The sequence below is a fragment of the Rosa chinensis genome, chromosome 5, assembly GCF_002994745.2.
Source record: "Rosa chinensis cultivar Old Blush chromosome 5, RchiOBHm-V2, whole genome shotgun sequence".
In the NCBI taxonomy this organism is placed as follows: domain Eukaryota; kingdom Viridiplantae; phylum Streptophyta; class Magnoliopsida; order Rosales; family Rosaceae; genus Rosa; species Rosa chinensis.
The window spans coordinates 86,839,531-86,850,919 of NC_037092.1; the positions used below are offsets into that span (position 1 = coordinate 86,839,531).

General features: G+C 41.2%; 1 long non-coding RNA gene across 2 annotated transcripts; it reads right to left on the reverse strand.

Moving 5' to 3' along the window:
* Positions 1-9,895: 9,895 nt before the first annotated feature.
* On the reverse strand, positions 9,896-11,117 carry LOC121049042. 2 transcript variants are annotated; one of them, XR_005799202.1, is made up of 3 exons: positions 10,972-11,117; positions 10,582-10,702; positions 9,896-10,503 (listed from the first exon to the last, which is right to left on the reverse strand). It is a non-coding gene; the product is annotated as an uncharacterized LOC121049042 (long non-coding RNA). The 2 variants fall into 2 exon arrangements; XR_005799203.1 differs by having other exon boundaries at positions 10,836-11,117.
* Between the last annotated feature and the right edge of the window lie 272 nt (positions 11,118-11,389).

Consider the following 11,389-nt stretch of genomic DNA (forward strand, 5'->3'; position numbering starts at 1 on the left):
GCCACTCTTTTGTTTTCTTTTAGTGAGAAATTCATATATAGCTGTCTCATGCATATATCAAAGGACGATCTCACACATATATGATATGGTTGCCATGCCTCAACTATCGTTACACATAACGACTTCTATATGCTTCCTGCCAATCAGAAATTCAAAACAGATTTTTCTATAATCAATGAGTTAGTCGTCGACTAACTACATCGCTTGTACACTTTGGCTTAAATGATATATTTTTACCGTCACCGCCATGTTTCAATTGTCATCACACATAATGAGTTTGTATGTTCCCTGCAAATTTGACATTCAAAATAGATAATATGCAAGTCATCTGTCATCAACCACTATATTGTTTATACACTTTGCTTAAAATTTTATCAAAGTACCTACATAAAGCTTTTAGTGTTGATTTCACAAACTCATATACTAATCACCTATTTTGTTTCAAGGAGATCTAACTTCGAGCATTTACTTACTTACAAAGAATATCTCGATGACTATTGGTGCACTTTATCAGAACAGCTCACTTGTCGATCACATTGAGAGTCATGCTTCGACAACTCCAACATGATTTGGGTACTTATATCAATTCCAACTCCAACTCACTCCAAATCGGCATGAGATAAGTAACTATATCTTATCTTTTACGCTCTTGTAATTAGAGCCATTGTCATGCCTTTACATGCTTTTACTACTTTTAAGCGTGCCCACAATATATCACAATTGATATGTCTTTACATGCTTCCATGACTTTTAAAGCATGCTTATAACACATGTTATATATTTTAGTAGCACACCTACTATGCCTACACACTATCGCCATGCTTTATATGTCAAAGAACCTTAGCATGTTGACAATAATACAAAAATGTTACTAGCAACTTTATTACAAGTACATGCTATACACATATGCCATGCTTCTATTTAATTGCAACTCAATTAAATAAACATGTTACACTCACTTAAATAAATTATGTCATGATTAGAAGGTTGTGACACTTATGACTTAACTAAAACTTGCTCGGATTGCGACTTGTTGGGTTACGACTCGCTTGTGTGTCAAGTTTGCCCACGACTTGTTTGGGCCAAGCCCCGCATGCTCGAACAACACCAACCCACTCAACTACACCCAACTTGCTCAAACACAACCCAACTCGCTCGAACATATCTAACATGCTTTAGTTAAGTCCTAGTAGTTCACTACGCTTCATACTATTCACGGGGAACTTACCCTCAAATTTTATATGGACACCCATTACACTTGCCACTATCTAATACGCGTGTCACATGGTCATAAAGATCCACATAATATTTCTTGCTATGCTTATTTGTTATTGTTCATACAATTAGAGAACTTTACATGTACTCTATATGTAAGCATATTTTGTCATGCCTCTGGGCACCATACTTTGTCAAAACCCTCCCTACGGGAAAAAGACCTAAATGCGTCTAGACTCCACAAATCCATGGTCCACGACCAACCGCCAAGCGGTAAGGCAACGTCTCATAATGACAATGACCACTACATGGCATTGTAGTCAAGCTTTTCTCTTCCGGGAAAGAGTAAAGGGATCGGTTAACGCAGCCCACGGCAGCCATTGATCTGGTAGTTAACCCCCGACGCTTGGGTATCAAAGATTAGGTTTGCTACCTAACGCCCACTGCTCAAACGCTGCTCCCCTCATCAAACAATTTACCGACCATACGGAGGTCTATAGCCAGGAGTGGGGGACTCTGTGGAGGGCCTAGCAGGGGCCCACCCGAAAGGGCATAAAGCGTTCGCTCCGACAAAATTCTAGATGGACAACGCACTCGCACTTATTATGCTCGATATACGGCACAAAGCTACGCTTTGGTGTCAACCTTGCAAGAAAACCCTCATTGATTGGGGACTTCAGGGACTTGTACATACGGCCCAGCATAATTAGCAACGGTTACTCTCATGCCTCAAGGCATCACCTTCGAGTTACCCGTTAATGCCTCACGGCATCCCAGAGCTCTAACGCTCTTGCCTTCTTGGCATCCCCGACTTTCCACCCGCTTGCCTTCCCGACATTCCCGAGTTTTACACATGCGTCTCCTCGGCATAATGCACATTAATGGAACATTGAATTCTTCTACCATTTGTCATTTGCCACAAATCGAATTCGTTTCACATTCCATTAATACGAGCGAAAACCAAACTAACATAAACGTTCACATTTGAGTTACAAACTCTCGCATTCATAGCATTCGTGCAACTTACGCCTCACAGGTGTAACCTCATCAACTCGACCCCGTTAATTTTCTTGCGCGCATTACGCAGTCATCATATGCAATTCATATGCTTATTCTTGGTATGTTCACATCACTCATGCAACTTACACCTCACGAGCGTAACCTCGTCAACTCGACCTCGTTCGTTTTCTTGTGCGCATCACGCATTCATCATATGCAATTCATATGCTCATTCTTAGTATGCTCACACAATCATGTGCATTCTCGAGCTCATATGTCATAAACCGATCATACTCAGCGCCATTCACACACACACACACATATATATATCAACATGTATCATGCACCTCGTACATTCGGGTATGTCAATGCATATCAATGCAACTCACGTACGTTCCCCAATACAACAAGCATTCTACATATGCGCATTTTTCTTGTCTTTGTTGTGCAGGTTAACGAGTCCCTTCTTGCTTACGGAGTTCGGGGACTTGTAGGGGCTAGACGCCTCTCGGACATTACTTATGCTTGATGACTTCATGATTACTCCTCAACTGAGAAGCTCCTCTTACTCGGGGACTTGTAGATACCTCTACATCACCAAGCATAAGTAACACTCTCTTTGGGACACCCACAAGCCATGGTGACGCCCAACCGAGACTTGCATCTTGTAGCCCTATGTTCAAGCTACGCTACGGTATCCAGAAGTGGCAAATACGTCGTCGGCCTTGCAAAGTTGCCCTCACAACATGCTTTTCTAGAGTAGAATAGTTGTTTTTTGTATCCCACATTGGAAAACAAGTGAAGGAATGAGCCTCCCTTCCCTATAAAAGGGAACATCTTCCCACTTACTCATCATCCCATTACAACACCTCTTGTAATCATGTTGGGCCTCAAGGCCTGACACATATAGTGCAATATTCAAGTGGACGTAGTCTCCCGCTATGGCGGGAGACGAACCACTATATGTCGGGTGTCTTCTCTCTCTCTCTTCTCTCTAACGTTAATTAGAGCCTTCGGTTTCTAACATTAACAGATTCCTTCAACATAAGTTCCCTGCCTATGCCAAGAAAATAACACTTTCAGTACAAAACTCATCTCTATCCAGAAGCCATATTTCAGATGATTTCTAGAGTCTAGAGTATATTATGCAGGTAAACTACTCCAAGTATCGACTATAGACTATGCCCACGGTATATCAAAATCATTAGAATACAAAGATGTAATTATGCAATCGTATTTGCACTAATGAACAAACAGAGTATAGACTATGCCCACGGTATATGAAAGAATTGAAATGTCCCAATAGGAATCTGTGTCCTCAAAAACCATCAACAACACAAAAAGGAATCAACTTTGCTCCATAATTTAGATTCTCTAATCTAAATTGACTATACCATATCAGTACAATCAACTCAATCGAAGCAAATATGTAGCAAACTCAATAGCCCGACAACCCTAATTAACCATTAACATCAACTTAATAAATAATAAAAATAAAAAAAACAATGAAATTTATGATTATCAGAACTGAATTGAACATATTGAATACGGGGTTTGCAAACCTGAGCTCATTGAAGGAGAATCGGTCCCTGGATCATCTCCTTAATGAAAACCACATGATTTTTTTCTCTCCAAAATAATTATCAGAGCGTGCTTTTTTATTGCATTCCGATACGGATTTCGATAATCGCGGACGATACGGGTTCGCAAAGTGGATTCGGTCCGGAGCGGGAGGTTGGTGGCTGGCTCTGGCTGGGCTGCCGTGGATGGCTCTCCATGTGGTGCTTCTGGTAAGACATGGCTGGCTCTAATCTCCCATGGCTGTCATAACTTCGGCAATTTGAGAACTGCACATTGCGACGGAAAGTCAAAGGAAATGATGGCTGAAGGTGAACCTCGGTGTGGATGGAGTGGGGCTCTCGGGGAGGATGACGACGCTGGGATTGAGGTCGGTGATGGGCTTGAGGGGGCTGGTGCTGAAGATGGTGAGGTAGAAGACAGAGACGGATCGGATGCAGCGAGCGATGAGGTGGGTGTATTGGGAGCCGTAGTCGAGGATGAGGACTAGGTCCGATTTCACGGCTTTTGGGTCCATGGCTTCTGCAACTGCTCTAGTTTTATACGATTTTAGGGTTGTACGAACGAGTGACCTAGAGAGTAAAGAGAAACAAAATGTGGTTGGGGTTTTTGGATTCGAGTACCCAAACGCTACATTAGTTCCTCGTTCGTAGATCTGATAAGGGAAAGAAAAGTGATGGAGAAGGGGTGAACTGCTCGAGACTTGAGAAAGCTCAGAGTTTGACTAAATGAATGAATGAAGTATCGGGCTTAAAGACAGAGGGCTTTCAAAGGGAAAAGAAAAAAGATAAAAAAAAAAAAAAAATTGACTCCAGTATATTTAGACAACATACTTTTCTTATATCTGTTATCTGAATGTTCCCTTTGTTTTAACACAGCTACGGTTTGACCATTTTGAGAGGGAAATTGTGGAGGGAGAATTCCAAAATTTCAACATCTATATTCAGACAACAGATTTCTCTTATCACTGTTGTCTGAATATGACTACCTTCTTGGCTTCAGATGAATGAAAATTATAGGTATATTTCTATCTTGAGCTAACAACGTTATTATGTTGTCTGAATGCCACCCTTCTATTCAAAATGAAAAAAGTGTGTTTCAGTGCGTATTCAGACAACAGAGTTACATTTTTATGTCGTTTGAAAAACTGAGACTACAGAAAATTAGGCTTCTATCGTCTGATGTGTGTCGTATGATTAACTTTTTGGCATAGTATAACTGGGAGGCTCAGCCCCACGCCCGTTATTATTATTAATATAAGAAGGCCGGATAATTGTACAGTGAGGGGGACATGTTACCTACACCTCGAGTACTAGTACAAGAATCCTCATAGAGTATATCCTGGATAATCACAGGAGTCTCATCTAACCAATAATCATCTAAGTAAGAGACACTAGCAAGATGTGTCAATTTATGGGCAACACTATTTGCTTCACGAAAAATAGGTTGTAAAGAAAAGGAAGTAATAGCACTCAAATATGCCTTGCAATCTTCAACTATACACCCTACCTTAGAGAAGTCCTCCATGATTCCATTTAGGGCAGTAATCACTGCAGCACAATCAGTCTCAATGTCAACATCAACCATACCTTGGTGAATAAGTAATAGGAGTCCTGTTTTCATAGCCTCGCACTCCATATGGAATGCAGATCTAACTCGGGAAAAGGGCGTGCAATTGTTGCTAGACACACATCATACTCATCTCTGATGACAGCCCCAATTCGACCTTGTCCCGTAGCCTCCAAGAAAGCCCCATCTGTGTTCAGCTTGAGTCTTCCACTTGGGGGAAGCTGCCATTTAGACTTCAGCCTAGTCCTCTTCTTCACCGTCACGGGGTGCAAAGATTGGTAGTCCTCAAGCATTTTGGACGCCCAAGCTGCAGTATTAAGTGGGTGGAAAACACTTCCCTTCCAAAGGATATTGTTTCTTTCGACCCTTAAGGCCCACAGTAACATAAGGAACAAGTCTCTCTTAGTGGGAGACAAAGAGTCATGCATAAATAATAGCCAATCATTAATACTACTACCATTCTGAGTACGTACCTTTAGATTTAAAGGTCCATGCAGCCAATAGTCCACCACTCTCTTACACCCCATAAACACATGCATGTCATCTTCTAAATAATCACAGCAAAATACACATCTGACATCCGGAATTGGACACTTCTTAATCAAAGCAGCCCTCGTAGGAATTGTTTGAGCCCAAAAGTAATTTTGGCAAGATCCATTAGTGGATTTAGCTTAGCAGGCCGATAACTGCGGCAAGAAATAAGTCTACTTGGAATTGGGTTACAGCTTCACCCATTCTGAAACCCATAAGGAAAATGAACCCTTATTGGAGTCAAGTAGCGGAGATTGAATAGGAAACTTCAATCAATAATCCTTTTATGGCAAGGAGCAGTCGAAACCCTAGGTATAAATACTAGGTTTCAAGGACAAAACAAGGACAACTCTCAAATCAACTAATCTCTATGATTACTCAAGCCTCCCCGGAGCAAACCTTCAACCTCGTTGAAACCCGGCGACCGTGCTTCCAGTCCTAGTCTCTCCAAGAGCCGACTGTTAAGTGCTACTGCCACCGATACTACCAGCGAAGCAAGGGTAACGCCCTCGCAACCCCGCGAGGCTAAAGTCACGCTTTAACAAACCCTGTGCTTTCTCCAAACTTTCCAGTGATTGCTCTGCTTAGTCTACAATACTAAGTATCGATTCGGTGTCGCGAATAGATCACAACCAAAGCCCTTATCCGTAAGGCAAGAAGTCCTTTCTCGGAAGGCAGAGAGAAGAACCTGGTGACGAGGTTGGTGCTCTCCTTGTCCACAACGCTTGATCAAGAAGTCAGGTCAAGGGACTCCCCTGACGACTGCACCCCACGGTGCTGGCACGCCCGCGCAATCACACGCTCAAAAGAGACAGTTTGTACCGCAATGATTTTCGTGTCAAATAAGAATTATACCTCTATTCAACCTCCAAATAAAAGACTGAACCTTTGGAGGAACACGTGCACCCCAAATGCCCTTCCAATGCATGCATGCAGTGCCTCTTGAGCTTCCAGAAGACGTAGAAGCCATACTCGCTAGACTTTCTGTCATTTTATAGACATGGTAGCCACTCCTCACACTACAACGACCCTTGTTATCAAAGTGCCACACCCACTTATCCGTAGTAGCATCAAGACTCAACGGGATACTAGCAATAAGGTCCACCTCTGTTTCAGTAAACAGTTCTTCGACCATGGGTAGAACCCATTCCTTCTCTTCATTGTCAATCAGGTCCTGTACCATCAGATTATCAAACCCCTCCATAGGGCAAGTGAAAGGCTTGAAATTGTACGGTAAAGGCAGCCATGGGTCGTCCCAGACCTTGATTGAGGCACCATCACCCACTTTATAACGTAGCCCCCTCCTCAACACTTCCTGCCCTCTCACAATGCTCCGCCAAGCAAAAGACACATCACCCTGAATGGTGGCCTTCATGAAATCCATATCCAGATGGTATCTAGCCTTCAATAATCGAGCAAGCAAAGACTGCGGGTTTTGGATAAGCCTCCATCCCTGCTTAGCGCGCGAGTAATGCCAAGTTAAAATGGTGCATGTTGGGAAAACCCAAGCCACCCTCTGATTTAGGCAAACACAATCTTTCCCAAGAAAGCTAGTGAATCTTCTTTGTCTCTTCAGTAGAACCCCACCAAAACTTCGCCATTAAACCATGCATCTCATTGCAAAGATGAATAGGGAGCTCAAAGTGGCTCATCACATATGTCGGGATTGATTGCACCACGGCTTTAATAAGCACCTCTTTTCTAGCATTGCTCAGCGTTTTTTCACGCCATCCAGTATCCACAAATTTTTAGAGAATTTCGTGATACCTCAACTATTCCTCTGTTACCTCATTTGGTACTTCCGTCCAATTCCTCGCTAAATTAGCTAATGTGGCACATATTTGGTATACATGTACACATCAGGACACGAACAAAATTGTCTATGATTTTTTTTTCTTTTTCTAGTTACCACATGAGTGATGAGTTCTCAAAGTGATAACATAAGCTCTCACTACTTATATTACATAAAATATGACATGTATGAAAAATAACTTGCCCATTTGACGAAGCAAATAACTCGCCGCCAACCTAGAGCGAACAAGGCACGCAGAGTGCATACACATGCACATAGGCCGACTAGTCCTACACAATAAATGTAGAGTTTTATTGCTTGTATAAAGAGCAACCAACCTAGACAACTTAAAAAAATAAAAGTTGTAAAAAATAAAACAGCTTGGGCCGGACCCAAATAGTGGGCCCAAACCCAAGCAAAATCCCTAGATACAAGGGTACCACAACCGCAGTTTAAGGCCCAGCCCAATTCTGTTGGGGCACAAGCATTGGGTAGCCACCACTAGAATCGGGTCGCCACCGTCCGAGACAGATCGCGCCCACCTACAACGGACCACCCTCCCCTGCGTCCAGCCACCACCTGCAACAGTCTTCTACCAGCCTTGGAGTAACCACCGAATAGGATCGAAACCTGCAACAGCTCACCGCCGGCCACCGCTTCTCCAGCCCAGTTGTTCCAACACGCAGATCTACTAGCCACCATGCCCCGATCGGATCTGGAAATACTCCCATCCCCGAAACAAAGCAGGGCAACTCACATCCACCATCCTCGTGCAACCAGCCTGCAAAGCGCCAGCTCGAATCCGACCTCCACAACCCAACCGACCCGCCCCATCGTCCTAATAGAACTGAGCATCACCCCCCTGCCACTGCGAACACCCCTACCACAGGATACTGGTACCCTCGATTTGGAGCAAGAACACCCCGATAAAGGGACCTTTGATTGCTTAAAAACAGATCCCGTTCGACGACAGCGTCCATAGATACGCCGTCGGACGGATGTAGGCAACCCTATTCGAGAACCCTAGTTTCGTCTCCTAATGGTTAAAAAGAATGAATTTGGCAACTGTTAGTAGTTCAAAATTTTAATTAAAAAATTTAATCAATATGGACAAAACAGTAAAACAATACGCTTTATATTATCTACTCCTTTTCTTATTCATTCCTACAACTACTCTTAGTCCTCCCATTAAAGCCAAGACTCCGCCTCTATACCCTATGCCCCGTTCTTTTGTCATTTTTAATCGTTGATTGCTTGTGGTGATTGCCGTTCCTTTGTTTGTGTTATACAGGTTTAGTGCTGAAGCTGAAGATAGAGGTATGGCACATGGAGTGTGTGAACTTCTGTGGCTACGAAATTGACTTCGAGATTTGGCTTTTATTTGAAAATAAAAAATTCTAAAATAAAAAGAATGACAAATCTGACTACCAATAGTGGAAACATTTCCTATTTTCTATGTTCCTTTTTCTCTTAATCAGTTTTAAACCTTAACTTTACAATATATATTTTTTCAATTAAATATTACATGGGTGCGGCCGTGCGGCTATTGCCACATTACTAACTAACTTATTCACCCTACAAATTTTTGATTTATTGAAAGACTAAAGTACTCCAACATAAAATTACAATAAAGTACAAACTCTTATTAAAAGTCACAATTTTATTGTTCTTATTAAAAAAAAAAAAAAAAAAATTTAGGCCACCCACCCTTATATATGCCAGTGAGAATCGAACTCATGATCTTTACAATATTGGATTTATAACATGTACTTAAACTTCATTCTTAATCTATTTACTCATCGTTAAACCCTAATGCTCTCTTTCTTAGCATTCATCATCTTCAGTCGTTCTCATGTTATGCTAACAATTTTTATAGCTTAAAAAAAAATTAAGAGAGACGCGAAGGAAGCCAAATATAAAAAGAATTTGAGTTAAATCCTAAACCCCTAAACTTCATTCTTAATCTCTTCATTTATCGTGAAACCCTAACACTTTCTTTCTTAGCATTCATCATATTCAATTGTTCTCATGTTATGCTAACAACTTTCATGTCTTAAAAATAAAACTAAGAGAGACGCGAATGAAGCCAATTAAAAGTAATTAAAAGATTCATTTGGATCATCTGATGCTTTACTAGCTGAGTACTAATTAAAAGCTCTGTAAAACTAGCAAGCTAAGCTATATGTATGATATGACGATGATAACTGCTATGAGTTTAGAATAAAGCTATGATAGCTAGGATTCACAATTATCGACCACATCTTCGTAGATTTGTGTTCACAAAAGTCCTGTCAAATTTCTAGCATTGCCGCATTGGCCATATAGTTTACAACCATGAGGTTTGAACACTGCGCGCATTAGGTTAGATTGTGTGGTTATCTACTACCAATGAAGAATTACAGATTATTGTCTCCAAATTTTTTTTAGCAGTGTAGCTATCCAAATAGCTGAGCTTCCGTATCTATTATTTGGGATCTACTTGCTGATGCTCTAGCCTCATGTATCAGGAAAACCAGAGATGGAGCAATGACTGCAATCGCAATATCTCGAAGCCTCAAAGGTCCTCCTCAGTCAAAATCTGCTTTTGTAAATTAAAGGATGACCATCCATCCGGAAATCAGTCATTCTGTGATGTTCAGATAGAAGATTGGAGTCATCATTCTCCTGATTAGCGAGTCCAAAGTGATGTGATTTGATTATGTCTGTATGAACTTCACATTGCATTGTACATCAATCATAATATGTTGTTCAAAGCAGCAGCTTCACAAGTTCAAACACATTGTCCAACCTTCAATCACGCTCAGAGATACAAATTCCTCCTGAGAATACAAAAGAGGTCCACTATCAATTTTGGCCAATTCACTAACCAAATGCAGAGCTCTAGAAGAAACAATTACCTCTCTTGAGCCATATATATCGTTACCATCTCCTTTCAAAAAAAAAAAAATATATCGTGACCATCAAGTTTCATCAAATTTTCAGCTCTCCTTCAGCCCAACAAAGCATCAGGTTTAGTACCTAGCAAAAAGAAAAAAGTTAGAATGAAAAGCGAAAAAAGATAGACTGTAAGCAAACCACTTTTTGTACATGCATCTAGATTGGTATATATATACGTTCAAAGTTTGCAACAGAACTGGAAAGGAATACACACACATAGGACCTCTCAAAACGACCCTCCATAGTTTGTCACACTTGCATGACAAGCTTGTTAAAGCTAACAGAGAATCAGAGATTGTAGAATATATGGCAAGTTCAAAGCAAAGAGCTATAGAATATATAACTCATACTGGTGTCAGCACCAGATCCCTTCCTCCACAGGAGCATATCATATCGGCCCACATTTTCTTTGTTTTCGCAACATCAAATTTCCAGGGCCTCAAAAATCTGTAGCATCCTAGATGAAGGTAACAAAATTGCCATAATCAGACAATAGCAACTCAATCCTCTCTAATCGTAATGCCAACCAAGTTATTTTTTATTTTATAGGCCATATATAAGTGCCAAGAGAACCGGACAACCTCTTTAGCCTCTTTACCAGCAAAGAAAAGAGGAACTCAGGATCTTAGAGGATAGAGAGTAATGGTGTACATAACAACATACCGAGAACTGACTTAATTGACATATGGATGTATCCATTGCAGCGAAACTTTGCGAAGTCCTCTTTGAAAGCACTTGTCCACCTTCATACATGTTAGAAGACTGTTG